Raw genomic sequence first — 12,974 nt, 5'->3', positions numbered from 1 at the left:
GGCCTACTACGGTCGCAGGTTCGAATCCTGCCTCGGGCATGGATGTGTGTGATGTCCTTAGGTTAGTTAGGTTTAATTAGTTCTAAGTTCTAGGGGACTGATGACCACAGCTGTTAAGTCCCATAGTGCTCAGAGCCATTTGAACAGGAGGCCTAGATCTACCACTGCAGTCGCAGTGAAGTGGACGGGTAATGACAGATCCTGCACTTTCTGCAGAGAAGGCAAATCCACAGGAGAGGGTAGTACTTGATGTACTTCTGGCATAGGTATTACAGGTGCACGACTCTCGGGAGCTCTTCCCACACACTGATTCGCAGCAGCTGTCGGTCGTTTGACAGTAGTCAGGGCGATTTCCAGTTGCTTACTAACGTCAACGAACTCATAACGCGTTTCAGAACAGCATTCACAGTGGGGCTGCATTCTGGCTGGTGTAATGTAAGCCCGTTGATTATCTTTTAACCTGCTGAGCTAAAAAGTTCCTAATTCGCTATAAGAACTGAGCAGATACACAAAAACGAGATTTCTGTTAAGGCCACACGAAAACCTGTAGTAAAAGTTACTATTTTCCTAAAACGTTTTCAGTTAATAATAATTGTTAACAAGTTCGAAAACAGAGTTAGTTTGCGACAATGTGGATACTACAGTATATAGGTCTGCTCCTCTTTAATGGAAAACTAGATGGAACAAAGTAAGTTATTTAGAAAATCTGCTACAGTAACTCAATCACAAACGCCGATTTGCTACAAATGTTTATATATAATGCAAGGGACAATGATACTTTTCGAAAATTCTCAAAAACGCACGTTTATTTGCGTTGCTATCCAATGAAATTCAGGGATGATATATTATTTGGCTGAACTGTAAACCACAAACGCTGATCTGTTACGAGATAAATCACCTACCCAAAACGCTCGCACCGTTAACTTACGAAAATATAGTTTTGTAAGAGTCTGAAAACCTATTTCTCACATAATTGTACAATGAAATAAGAGGACGATTTTTTTAGACGAAATAGGCCCGCTGTTATGAATTTTTTTTAAAAAGAGCACAGCTATTTAACTTTGGCAGTCACTCACTTTGCTTCAGCAAGCACTTGCACGACCTAAACGCTCTCAGTCCCTTAGTTAAGTTGTACAAATGCAGTAAAACACCAAATAACATTGCTGCCCGAGGCTGACTGAACTATAATCAGCAAGTGACCATACCGCATGCTGCACGTGCAAAAAGAGGACTTTCACAAAGAAACAGACAAAATATTGAAGGAAGATGTAATAGTGCTCATGGACTGTGCGGCTGGTCCCGGTGGAAGTTCGAGTCCTCCCTCGGGCATGTGTGTGTGTGTTTGTCCTTAGGATAATTTAGGTTAAGTAGTGTGTAAACTTAGGGACTGATGACAGTAGCAGTTAAGTGCCATAAGATTTCACACACATTTGAACATTTGTAATAGTGCCCAGTGAAAGTATCTAGAATTTTCCACTCATTGGGATTCCGAGAAATGTCAATGCGAGCGGAAATCACATATGACAAAAATTAACAGATTATCGGAGTTTAAACGACATTTTTTAAAAATGAAGTATAGCCATTATCAAGACTCGACGAAATTTTAAGAGGGTTGGACAACGCAAAATATTTTTGGACCATTGATCTTGCTAAAGGATAGTACCAAGTGCTACTAGATGAAGGGCCACGGATAAGACGGCATTTAGCTTACCATTCCATGCCAATGGGGCTGAAAAGGGCGCCTAGCACTCTTCAGAAATTGATGACTTCTATTTTAACTGCACTCCGGACAGAAAAGTGTTCACTGCTCTTGACTGTGTTGTAGTTCTTGCATTATCTCTGGAAGACGACAATAGCAAGCTACAAGAAGTATTCAAAAGATTGAAAAAATGGGAGTTAAAATTGCAAGTCGACAAACGCGAAGTTTTGCAGAAAAAGGTGAAGGCTAGGTCACATACGGACTGATGCAGGGTTGAAGCGTGACCCCGGTGAAACTGCTGCAGTAGGGAACTATTTGCAACCCAAGGGCACGACGGACTAGTCAGATATTACAAGCCCTTGATCAGTAATAGCAGAAAAGTAACAAAACGATTGTGAGACGTACTGAAGTCAGATTATAGAGGTGCAACACAAGAAGAAGCATTTCTACAGCTAAAGGAAAAGCTAATAATGCCACCAGTACTGCAATACCTGACCTTCTGTAAAGAATTATCATAACGACTGACACCAGCCAGATGGCCATAGAATCCGTGCTCAGTCAATGTAAGTTGGGCAATGATTTACCAACAGCCCATATTTAGATGACTTTAAGTAAGTGCGAACAGCACAACAGACCGATAAATGCTTCCATATTCTGGGCAGTGAAATTTTAGACCCTATGTATTTAGCAGAAAATTTACGATATTTCCACATCATAAACCACTGACGTGGATCAGTAGTGTTTGCCATCCCTCGTCAGGATTAATGAAATTTCGTGTGAAATTAAAGTATGACTACGAAATTTTGTATAAAGAGGGCAAAAGAAATCAAGTAGGGGATGCTTTGTCCAGAATACGAAAGGTATGGCAGATAAATGAAACGGAAGAGTTGGTTAAAGAAACCTGAGAGATATGTGCGCTGACGATGGATGCAAGAGATAGCCAAGGCAAAAAGAAGTATTCTGAAAGAATCTCAAAAACTTACCCATAGGTAGCCATTAAGGGGTAGTTCGTAATTACGAAAGAATTCGAAAGTATTAGACTTGGGAAGGTATGAAAGCCGACATTGAAGACTATACATGACGCTGCGAGAGTTGCCAGAAAGATAAAATCACCCAAGTAAAGACACGAATGCCTTTTTGAGCTGATAATACGTTTTTCAACGTTGTAAACGTCGACATTGTCGGATACGTAAATATCATGAATGATGGAAACAGGTACTTGTTAACATTCCAAGATGTGTTGACGAAATTTTGTAGTAGTAGAACTGACAGAACGACAGGACGCTGACACTGTAGCTCGTGTTCTAGTAGGGAAGATAATTCTAAAATTTAGTGTTTCCCCCCTACTGCTGGGTGTCTGGGTAGCAGTTTTATTGGAGAGACTATGAGGCATGTTTACCAATTGTTAAAAATGGACAAAATACGAAGTGCAGCCTGTCACCACAAACGAACGGTGCATTGGAGCCAATTCACCGTACGCTAACGGAAATCTTGAGACATTATGTGAATAGAACACAAACTGACTGGGACAACTGGATTCCATATGCCGTATTTGTATGCAATATCACACCACGCATCACAACCGGTCACACGCCGTACGGACTATTCTTCGGGCGACAGTGTAATGTACCAGCGATATTTCAAAAGGATCCAGCAGATATAATGTGCAACTACGATGATTACGTTTTAGAACTGAAACAGTAAATGTAGTACATGCAGCAGTTTGCAGGAGACAAAAATGTGAGGTGCAAGGAGAAATACAAAGAGCAATATGATAGAAACCAACACCCAGTATATTTCAGACCCAGAGATGGAGTGCTGTTGTATGATGAAAGTGTACGCAGAGGAAGATCGCATAAATTATACAGCCTATGGGGAGGTCCACGTCCATACTCAGTAACAGAGGTAAACAGCCCTAAAGTAGTGCTAAGTACAAAAGGGAGGCATTACGTGAGGGTGTATGTGAATCGCCCTAAGAAGTTCTTTTTAACTGCAGAAAAGATGCTAACGACAATGTGTATCGTCATGATGATGGTGAGGGTATGGCTACAGTAGCTACGTGCACTGTAGAGACCCCATGGGATGCAACAGTTCATCACCTGGACTGTATTCTGACGATATGGGACAAATTAATACATATAGTATCACATGGCATATGCAATGAAGCGCCAAAGAAACTGGTATAGTCATGCATATTCAAAGACAGTGATATGTAAACGGGCACAATACGGCGCTGTGGTCAGCAACAAGTATGTGACGCAGTTGTTAGATCGATTACTGCTGCTACAATGCAGGTTATCAAGATTTAAGTGACTTTGAACGTGGTGTTTAGTCGGCTCACGTGCAATGGGACGCAACATCTCCGAGGTAGCGATGAAGTGGGGATTTTCCCATACGCCCGGTTCGTGAGTGTACCGTGTATATCAGGAATTCGGTAAAACATCAAATCTCCGACATCGTTGCAGTCGGAAAAAGATCCTGCAAGAACGGGACCAACGACGACTGAAGAGAATCGTTCAACGTGACAGAAGGGAAACCCTTCCGCAAATTGCTGCAGATTTCAGTGCTGGGCCATTAACAAGCGTCAGCGTGCGAACCATTCAACGAAACATCATGGATATGGGCTATCGGAGCCGAAGTTCCACTCATGTACCCTTGATGACTGCACGACACAAAGCTTTACACCTCGCCCGGGTCCGGACTGTTGATGACTGGAAACATGTTACGTGGTCGGACGAGCCTCAGTTCAAATTGTATCGATCGGATGGATGTGTATGGGAATGGAGACAACGGCATGAATCCATGGACCCTGCATGTCAGCAGGGGACAGTTCAATCTGGTGGAGGCTCTTTAATGGTGTGGGGCGTGTGCAGTTGGAGTGACACGGGAACCCTGATACGTCCAGATACGACTCTGACATGTGACACGTACGAAAGCATTCTGTCTAATCATCTGCATCCATTCTTGTCTACTGTGCATTCTGAAGGACTAGCGAAATTCCAGCAAGACAATGCGACAACCCCCACGTCCAGAATTGCTACAGAGTAGCTCCATGAACACTCTTCTGAGTTTAAACACTTCCGCTTGAACATGTCAGGAGTGGCTTGCAACGATCTGTTCAGAAGAGATCTCCATCCCTTCGTACTCTTATGGATTTATGGACAGCCCTGCAGGATTCATGGTGTCAGTTCCCTCCAGCACTACTTCAGAAGTTAGTCGAGTCCATGCCACTTCGTGTTATAGCACATCTGCGTGCTAGCGGCGGCCCTACACGATGTTAGGCAGGTGCACCAGTTTCTTTGGCAGTTCAGTGCAGTTAGCTACATTGATTTTAAGGAACTAAAAGATAAGTTTGAACAAAACGCCATTAGTTTGGGTAAAGCGGAGTGAGGAAGGGGCTGCAGTGACGCTTAGGATCCCAGGAAATAATTTGTCAATTAGTCAGACGTGAGGGCAGAATCGAGCGAGGTATACTGAATTTTGCAAGTGCGGCCAGTAACGTGCTGTTCGGGTCGCTAAACGAGGAGGATGCCTCAGCTTTCAAAGCCAAAATACATGTGTTGGAAAAGCAACAATACACACTGTTAAAATTAAACAAGGAACAAGTAATAATTGTGAAAACGACCGTACCGATATAACTGATATGGTGAGATCGATAGAATCAAACGAGAAATAGAAGTGAGGGCAGCGTGTAGCAGAATTCTAAAATAGTATATATTGGAGAATTATAGTGGCCACCATACTAATCACAGTTAATGAACAACTGACCGAGCCTACTGCTATGTTTAACACATTAGAAAGAGGATTGGATTCGTTTATCACGGCCATTGTTAACGCTAAGAAGGGAATGCTTGAACCTCAAATAATCAGTCCGGTCCGAATTATAAATTACCTAGAGCTGATTGAGAATGGCATAGAAGACAAAAGATTTCATACTGCGCTGATGGAAGACAGCAGGTATCAGTTGTTGGAATTAATTGATTCAGATGTTTCCAGAATGATAATTTCGCTCTGCGGGGGAGTGTGCGTTGATATGAAACTTCCTGGCAGATTAAAACTGTGTGCCGGACCGAGACTCGAACTCGAACTTGCCTTTCGCGGCACACAGTTTCAATCTGCCAAGAAGTTTCATATCAGCACACACTCCGTTGCAGAGTGAAATTCTCATTCTGGAAATATCCCCCAGCCGGTGGCTAAGCCATGTCTCCGCAATATCCTTTCTTTCAGGAGTGATAGTTCTGCAAGGTTCGCAGGAGAGCTTCTGTAAAGTTTGGAAGGTAGGAGGCGAGGTACTGGCAGAAGTAAAGCTTTGATTCAGATGTGTTTATAGCGGGCAATATCTTGAGTTATATCCTCAATATTCCGTTTGTCGATAGTGGGTCCTATAATATGTATAAAGGATGGCCCTTACCCATAGAAATACATTTTAAGATTTGTTAATTTAGATTACTCTACGAAAGGAAATATTAATTATGGATATTGCTAGAAGACAGTACGCTGAACTATGTAATGACCAATTAGATTGCAAAAGAATACCTGCGAAACAGAGGGTGTGTGAGAAAAATTTCATGTTGTTATTGACCTAGAACCACGAAACCTGCCAGGCGAGAATGTTATAATCAATCAGAGAAATTCCACGTGATTTCGTACCGAAAGTAATTACACTGAATGAGAGCGTGTGTACACAAATACGAAGTAATGAGTGGTCTCTTGTCGTTCCAAAAGATAGGGGCTTAACGATAATATGTAATGAGGAAAAACTATGTGACATAGCACTTAGACATACAAGTAAATTTAAGTTTTTAGACAAATTTAGATGGTATGGAGCCCAGATACTTAACCAGTCAGTATATACTGTTAGAATTGTCACGCAAAACGATGGCATTGTACGTAATTTAAATTTATATTGAGACTGTTGCATTCTACATAGGAATAAGACAAATATATCCCAGGTTAATTTTAATTTACCTGTTGAACATGTAGTGATGCGGCTGCACGATCTGAAAGTGCTGACCATAAATTGGATGAACTCCAGTATGGGACTGAGTACCAGCAGGTAACTACGTTTAGAAGCCGACCACTTATCAATTACTCAGTTTGGGGATACATGCACTCAGGCATAGTAACAATGACAGTAAAATGTTGTATATGCAGATATTATAGATGTTGTAGGGTCTGTTTTAGGTTAGTACAGAGAACTTTAGTGATGGCTGCTGTGTCCAGGTGTGCATTAGGAATACGACGATTAACAGATACAGTGAAAGATCAGCTGTATGTTGTCACCCCTCCAGGTGAAAATGCGGTGGTGAATAGACTGCCATTTACGAACAGGAACTGGTGCCTGTAAATTATACTCCCAAGATTACCAGTGCAAGGCTAAAAACCTATTTCACATAAATGAGAAAATTATGAATTAGATAAGTCCTTTGCTGAGAAGGTATAGGGGATAAGATGGCTGTAAACGAAGCATTAAGGCCACGAAACATCATAGATGTAAGATGTATGTAGCATAAGTAATTTTACAAATTGTTGAATTTTTATACGAAATTAAAGAGTAAAATGTGTATGAAGAGTACAGCACAATTTGTACAATGTATGTAATGACAAGCAATTTTTTGAACTATTTTATAAAGAACTCTTACAGGAATCAATGAAATATGTTATGATAAAACAGAAGATTTATGTATAGAAGATCAAATATGTCATATTACGACAAACTTCTAATACGGTTATGTAAAAATATTGTCATGTATATAATAATGCAATAAATGACTGAGTAGGCACTCTACCCCAGAAGTAAAGGTAAAAGGAGAACTTTCTAGGAATATATTGAAGGTGAGGTGTCACGAGCTTCAGAGCATTTTGTGTGAATTAAAGCCAAGCACTGGAGTTGTATCTTATGACATGATGGTGTTGAGCAATCAGTAACGCCAGCGAGGCAGGCTGTGCCAGAGACAACGGACACGTACAGAGTACTGGCAAATATTAGTCTTGCACTACCTGCATTATGCTTGCTGGACTCCAGCAGCCACTGTGCATTATACACAGAAGCAGAACGTAAATCAGGAGGTGCAAAGAGCAACTTACACACTGTCAAATAACGTAGGGAATCCTCTCGAGGAGAAATAAGTGTGTGGCCTCCGGGATGTGATGCAGCAAGTGCACGTTACTGGGGGGTATTTACGCTTGGCGTTGCAGTGACCCTGGCAGAGTAGTTGTTATTGAGTCTGCAGAGCATTGAAGAGCAGTCTCTTTATCGCTCCATACAATGGGGTACGAGTAGGTGATAGTTGCAGTTTGTTAGAGCGCCTCAGGTGGTCTTTCTATAACACTTCACCTTCTCCAAGCATTTTATTTTTATCTCTTGCTTGTAATCTGCAGAGTTCCTTAGCTTACAAAACTGTACAATCCACACTTACAAAACTGCAGTTTTTGTATAAGCCCTTGCACCTTTTCAAGTACAGTTGAAATGTTTCAAGATTACTGTTACAAAGAGTAGAAAAATAAAAACTTAAATTTTCATACTTTCAGTTCCATTGTTGTGGTGTCAATGGACCTGATGACTGGGCTAATGCAAGTTTGAAGATACCTACCTCATGCTGTGATGGCCATGATGTTAATGAGCCATGTAAAGAATCAGTATATCAGAAAGGTTGCGTGGACTTGCTTGAAAAGTTCATCAGTCAGCATGCTGTAATTGTTTGTGGCGTTGGAGTAGGAATTGCTTTCATTCAGGTATCTCACATGTTAAACTGTTTCCCATATAATTTGCAACAATTTTGCCATTGTACCAGTTAAAAAATTTAGTATTCCAATAGTGATAAGACATTATTTGAATGCCACAAGAATCTTAATACATAAGTTGCATTTAGTGAGTAGATAATGATTTATCGTAATGTATCCCAAACCTTCTAGATCAGAATTAGACAGTAGATGGTCTTAATCTAGTATTTTGGAATAACAAACCAATGGGTGGTTGATGATAAAGCGTTTCTTGCAATCATTCATTTAATGTGTGATGCAGCAGGATGTACTGGCCAGAAAGCCAAACAAATGCAGAGAAAAGTTTAAAGTGAGCTTGTCATCCTATCTGGTAAGTTTCCCCTGACCTGGGGTTCTGGGTGACTTCTCCAAACTCTACCCCTGTCCCTAAACCTCACCAGTCCTTTTCATTCACCACTCTTCCATTCTCTTCAAGAGGAAGCCACTGGCTCTGAAGGCTTGCAAACTTTAATACCTTTTACACGTGTGTTCTCCCACCAAGTGCTGAGTAGATTTTTTATCCATTCACTTACATTATAATTCATCCAGAATAAATGAGACAAAATTTGTTTCACTTATCTCCATTCTAATTTTATTCATGAGCATGTTTGAAACAGAGCAAGTCATTCTGTATTAGATTTGACACTCCTGTAAACACCGAAGAGTGTTCTAAATGATGATTCAGCTTTTCATCAGATTCTGTGAGAAGCTGTAAAAGTTGGGCATAATTTCCTTTATTCATAGACCCATGTGACTCATCACGTGCTCTGCATGTTATCTCTTTCACTGACAAGTAACATATCACATAAGTGTTTCATTATGTTCCTGCTCTTTCACATGAGATTATCTTGTAAATTAAAAGCTGTTTTATGATTATCCAACACGCAATAAATTCTCATCTGCATAAACATAATTTTGTTTTCAATTGATTACGGAGAGCAAATGGTTTTGAGACTGGTGGTGTTTTCTAATAGCTTTGTAAATATTAGCCCTGCCACAGAAACCAACACTTTTCCAAAGGGATTTTTCATTTACGAATGGGACATGACATACAGCATTTGCATGCTGGGGAACCACTCGTTGCTGTTATACAGTTAGTATTGAATGTATAATTTCATTTTAGTTGTGAAGCATATTTCAGGTGTAGGTACCCCCCCCCCCCAATTCTTGTCTCTTGGAAACTGCAAGCAGCAGAGCTGTCAATAGGAAGCCAACAAACTGCACATTCACACTGGCATTGCTCTGCTAGAGTTTCCATGCCTTCTGCGTGGTATGCTTACCTTCCCACCAACTAGAGAATACCTGCACAGTGTTTATTCCAAACTGTTAGAGCATTTTACGGCATTGAGATAACGTACAACTTTCTACCATAGAAGTAATTGTTAATCACCTTAACCAAAAGCACATTTTCCATATCACCAGAAAATAAAATAATTATCTTCTTATATCCTCACACCAAGACCACATTCTGCTCACTGTGGGACCTAGCAATGTGGAGAGTAGCATGTACCAGTGCTCCATGGAAGTCACACGGCCATTTCTACAGCCCACCCAGATAACATTGGTCCACACGTGAATCCTAAAGCTGGGGTTTCACATGCAACAAAAATGATGCCACTTGGCCATCACTTGAATGGTGGCACCAAAGTTGCACGTGGAAATGCCCAGATTCCAGTGGAGCCACTCAGGTTACTCATTTCTAGCTAAGCCACAAAAGTTAAAGATGCTTTAGGCACCACTTTCCTCCTCCCACCACTGATAAGTTACAAGGGACTGTCATATTTGAAACTAATGTGCCATATTTGTTTTTTTTCATATTTATACAGGTGTGTTATAAAAATGTGTACTTTCAGTGGTATGTAATATTAAGAATCTCTCCGAAACAAACTTGTTTGTGACTACACAAGTATTATTTCATTAAGTGAAGGATGGTTTGTGGTTTTACAGCAGCTCATTTTATTCTAAAAACAGTGAAAATAAATGCAATCCTGGCGGTACATTCAGATAGTAAGAATCTAGTACTGGAAACTTCAGTGATCTTTAACCAATTGCCTAGGGGGATTTGAGAAAGGAAGTAACAAGGTTTCTGTTGGCAGTAGTTTTTCATACTGAGTGTACCTGTTAATAAAGGAATTAACTATATTACAGTGTCTCTTAGTGTTTCACGGAGTGTAGCTCCAATATTAGTTTCAGAATAAATTTAATATTTTGTAATATTCAACTTATGTGGTGGACAAGAGTGAAAATAATAGCATTTACATTAGTTTTTAGGGTGTCATAAAGGGCATCCAACATATCACATAAAAACTTTGAAATTGTAGTTTTGAGAACGTGGTATAGGCCTAAATATTGGAAAGACGTAGTCACCATATGTAAAATATTAAAGTGACAGTTCTAGTTTTATTCGAGCTGGGACTGCATCTTTAATCAGAATATCAGATTTTTTAATAGAGCTTGAATCACACCTGTGCAGGTACTCGAAATTAGCTTTCATTATCCAAAAGTGTTTCATGTGTCTGTCTTCATTTATGAGTGCTACATCCATTACTTTGTTTGATGCTTCTGTATTATTTGTATGTTAATTCCACTTCCAAATCCAACATTTGTGTGTACTCTTCTTCTTGTTTGATTCTTGGGTTGGTTCTTACCTAATACCATAACCTGAATAACAACACAAATGTCCGTACGAATAATCCAAGCTGATGTCATATTGAAAATAGTACCATGACAATTTTGAAAGGAGCGTGTGGAAACAGAACACAACACTACTGCTGTATCAGCTGTTCTGTTACAGCTAAAGTGGCTGCAGAGGTCAATAGCCATCTTCGAGACTCTGTATCTACTGACACTGTCTGCTGAGAAATCCATAAAGTGAATATTCATGGATGAACTGCTGTACTGAAACCATTAGTGATGACAACCAATGCAAAGAAGCTTAAAACATGGTGTCAGGAGCATAACTTATGGACGGCTGATCAATGGAAATACGTCATACGGTCTGATGAGGCAACGATTTCGTTATTTCCAACATCGGGTTGGGTTTACATTTGGAGAATGCCAAAAGAAACCTACAATCCTGATTGCTTGATTCCAATGTTTAAGCATGGAGGTGGAAGTGTGATAGTGTGAGCAGTCATATTATGGTATTCTGTTGGTCCCATCATTGCTCTCAAAGGCTGTGTTACAGCCTGATTATGTGGACATTTTAGGTGATCAGGTGCACCCCACAACTCGAATGTTGTTACCCAACAATGACACCATATTTCAGGATGATAATGCACCCATTCACACAGTCAGGATAGTAAAATCATAGTATGAGGAGCATGCAACTGAACTGCAGTGCCTTCTTTGACTAGCACAGTCCCTGGACTTCATTATCGAATCCTTTTCAGCAGTATTGGAGCGCAGACTCCAAAGCAGATTTCTGCCCCCTTGTCATTACAGGAGTTAGAAGAGGTTCTGATCGAAGAGTGGGGAGACTATACGATCATTATATGCCAGTATTCCAAGAAGAATTGCTGCTGTATTACTGGGAAATGGGATCCAGGCCCTTATTAATAAACCATTCCCAAGTACAGGTTTTCACATTATTTTGCCTATCCCCTGTATCATTGGTGTTGTACCCCTAGATGTGCAGAACTGCGTATGTCGCGTCTTTTTAAAATTGAGGGCGAGACCATTTGCAGATAAACAGTCAATGATAGTTTTAAGAACCCAGTCAATTATAGTTTTAAGAACATCGTTTACCATTTCTTCTGTTTCTGCATGTATTCTTGGAGTGATTGCTATACTAGTGTTATCCACAAAAAGATCTAATTCTGCTTGTTGTATATTAGATGGAAGATTCCTCGCATATATGAGGAACAATAGTGGATGAGGAACAAATGGTGAACTTAAGATGAGCCATGGGGAACCTCATATGTGACTTCTCCCTAGTCAGAATTATGCCCCCAGACTTCATTGGTTGAATTACCAAGTAAACGTTTCTGCACTCTTCTTGCACTCTAGATATGACCTAATCCATTGGTTGGCTGTGCCATCAGTCCCATAAAACTTCAGTGTATTTGCGAGAATATTTAATGATGGAAAATTTGGTGAGTGAAGATGTTAATGGCACCCAGTAGAACAACTCTTATTTGTTCAGTGTATTATTGTTGCCAAGCAGAGGTACTATTCTAGAATACATCACCTCAAAGATTTTGGAAGATGATCTGACAGTGAAACAGGGCGGTAGTTATTGACACCTCTCTTTATCACTTTTGTTAAAGAGGGGTTTGGCAACGGCATATTTCAGTCTCCCTGGAAAAATGCCTTGAGTTAATGATGAATTACATATTTCCAGTAAGTTTGGGCTTATTATATGGGAACAAATCTGTGGTACTCTGTTGGAAACACCATTGAAACCAGATGAGCTTTTACTGTTTAGGGAACGTATGTTTTTCTTAATTTCAGGAGGAGAAGTTGGTGATACAATCAAATGATTGAATTTTATGAGGGTTACTTCTTCCACGTA

The sequence above is a fragment of the Schistocerca americana genome, chromosome 1 (genome assembly GCF_021461395.2).
Source record: "Schistocerca americana isolate TAMUIC-IGC-003095 chromosome 1, iqSchAmer2.1, whole genome shotgun sequence".
Classification (NCBI taxonomy): Eukaryota; Metazoa; Arthropoda; class Insecta; order Orthoptera; family Acrididae; genus Schistocerca; species Schistocerca americana.
This window is presented reverse-complemented; position numbering follows the sequence as displayed.